Source organism: Arachis ipaensis, chromosome B6 (genome assembly GCF_059453495.1).
Source record: "Arachis ipaensis isolate K30076 ecotype BB chromosome B6, ASM5945349v1, whole genome shotgun sequence".
NCBI classification, from domain to species: Eukaryota; Viridiplantae; Streptophyta; class Magnoliopsida; order Fabales; family Fabaceae; genus Arachis; species Arachis ipaensis.
The window spans coordinates 44,691,551-44,694,234 of NC_142441.1; the positions used below are offsets into that span (position 1 = coordinate 44,691,551).

The 2,684-nt window shown below is 42.9% G+C and overlaps 1 pseudogene; it reads left to right on the top strand.

The window, feature by feature from the left end:
- Positions 1-1,901: 1,901 nt before the first annotated feature.
- LOC148555370 (uncharacterized) lies at positions 1,902-2,452 on the top strand (annotated as a pseudogene).
- The last annotated feature ends 232 nt before the right edge of the window (positions 2,453-2,684 follow it).

Consider the following 2,684-nt stretch of genomic DNA (forward strand, 5'->3'; position numbering starts at 1 on the left):
ATTCACTTCTGGCTTCTGTTTGTGATTGTTAATGAGTTTATATGAAATTGACTTGATTATCTGAATTTAGAAAATAGCCAATTTGCTGCCAAAATGCTGCCGGATTTTTCCTAAGCCATATTTCATGAGTCAGCATTATTTGATGGGTGTAACAAACTTCTATTTGATGATTTCTGTATCAAAAGACTTTTTTGCCTAATTGGTTTTGAAAAATCCTCAAGAACAAGTTTTGGTCATGCTTATCACATTCTTTGCTTGTTATGCATGATGATTTGCTTATGTGCATTGAATAGTTTGAATGAACTTTCAGATTGACCATAAACTTGGTTTTCATTTGAAATTAAGTACAATTTGCTTGCTTTCACAAGGTTGATGATTTCTTCTACTTATGTGGCTAATGTGATTCATTTTCTCTACGCCCAAATTACCTTTAGTCATATGGCACATATAATTTTCAACTCCTATCTCGACCTTGTGACATTCATGGCTCGTTGAATTTTGGTGTTTGAATTTTACTTATGTGCATTGTTCACTGTAATTCTTATTTCACCAACGCCACTAGTGATCTTTATATTGATTGATGGTTTGTTTCATATTAGTTGCTTTCTAGCAAAATTACATTTCATCATCAACGACTTGTTACATTCCATGATTATGAGTGTGCTTACATCCTTATTTTGTGCATTCCTTTTGAATTGAGCCGATAACCACTATATCACTGATTTTCAAACTGATTTCTAACTTTAATCTGTTTAACCAACTAACTTTCCTTTTGGTTTTTAACTTAACTCTTCTGATTATTCCTTTTAGATATGGTGTTTCCTAGGCTTAGTAAACAAGTAATGTGCAAATGTGGTTTGAATTCTTGGTTTGAAGTTTGATTTGAATTCTGAATCTTGTTGCTTGCATTCCAAGATTTCTATTTTATTTATTCACTTCATGGATATGCTTTGCTTTGAGTGCTTATTATCTGTTTGGCTATCTGCTTATATTGTATCATATCTGTTTTTCAGGATGTCAGACAAAGGAAAGGCTATAGCCACTACTTCCAAAAAGAGAAATCGCTCTAAGACCTCTACCCCCTCTCCTTATGCAAACTATGCTAAGAATCCTCTGAATGAAGAGGATAAGGAAAATCAGCTGCTGCCACCCACTGACCCAATCAAATTCCCAAACTTCTACTGTGAGCTCTGCTTCTCCGACTTCCGGAAGAAGAATCTAAACATTAAGAAGAAACTTCTCCCTCCCAATGATGTGAGGCGTGCCATTAACACCCGCATTCTGGAGTTAGGATTGGATTTTGTTGACAGAGATTTGGGGAGGGTGAACACTTCATGGGTGAGAGAATTTTATTGTAACTTCTTCAAAGCCACTCTTGATTCAGTTTAGCTATGGGGTAGAGATATTATGATCACTGAGGCTGCCATTGGGGATGTACTGCTTTGCCACCATCGTCCTGATGACACATGCGCTTATAAGCAGGCAGAGATAGCCATCCACTGCATGACATTTGACTATGAGGCGCTTAAGCGCGTGATTGCCACACCTGACGCTCCTTGGGTGATGGATTCTGGGAACAAGAAGCCCAAGGGGATGCGCTTTGCTTATCTGTCGAAGGAAGCCAAGACCTGGCAGCATATCTTCGCCCACTATGTCCTGCCCACCACTCACTTCTCAGAGATTCCTATGGATATGCTAGTTCTGATTGGGTGTGTGATGGAGTGGAAGGAGATAAACTTCCCCCGGTTGATCAGACAGAGTATATGGCGTGCGCATATCTGTGGCCTGCTGCCCTTTTCTACACTGATCACCAGCATGATCGAGATGGCTGATGTTCCGTAGGAGGATGATGACGTGACACCACCACTCCCAGATGAGAACGAGAAGGAGGTTACCATTCCATGGGGTGGGTGGGTGCACGAGAAGCCCCCACCCAAACACCGTTCCCGAGCCAGAGTAGTGGAGGAGGCAGCTCAGCCCTCGTCATCAGCAGCAGCAACAGGACCCCCCTCTACTTCAGCAGCCGCAGCATCCTTACCACCACCACCAGCACCTGAGCTGACTTATCTGTTGGTGCAGCACCTGCTTCGCTTCATGGAGCGCTTTGAGCGTCGTGTCATGCGACGTCTCGACTGCATCGACCAGGTGTTTGTATCACAGGGCATCGAGCTACCGCCGCTCCCAGACTCTCCCGCTTCCAACGAGCAGGATCAAGAGGAGGAGCTGGCTGAGGAGCCGACTCATCAAGATGCACCTCCAGAGACGCAGGTCACCACTGAGGTTCAGCACCCTCCTGAGGTTTAGCAGGACATTCCATAGCCACAGCCTGAGCTAGTACCACAGCCAGAGCCACAGCCGATCCCAGTCCCACAGCCAGTACCTGAGCCACAGCCCGGCGCGATTGTTGACCCCCATCCCGAGCTTTAGCAGTATCATCGAGGACGATGCTTGATTCTAAAGTGTGGGGAGGTCACCGTTCGTGACCGGTGTTTACATTTATGTGGTGAACTTTCGGACATCTATTTCTAGTTTCTGCTACTTTATCTTATTTTGCACTTTATCTTTTAGATCATTTTGGGATTACTGTACATATTTGCTATTGTGGATACTCTTGTTTTGGTTGTTGCATACTTTTAGTATATATATATATTTTGCATCTTAGTTTTTGATTGTGATTAGGAAAA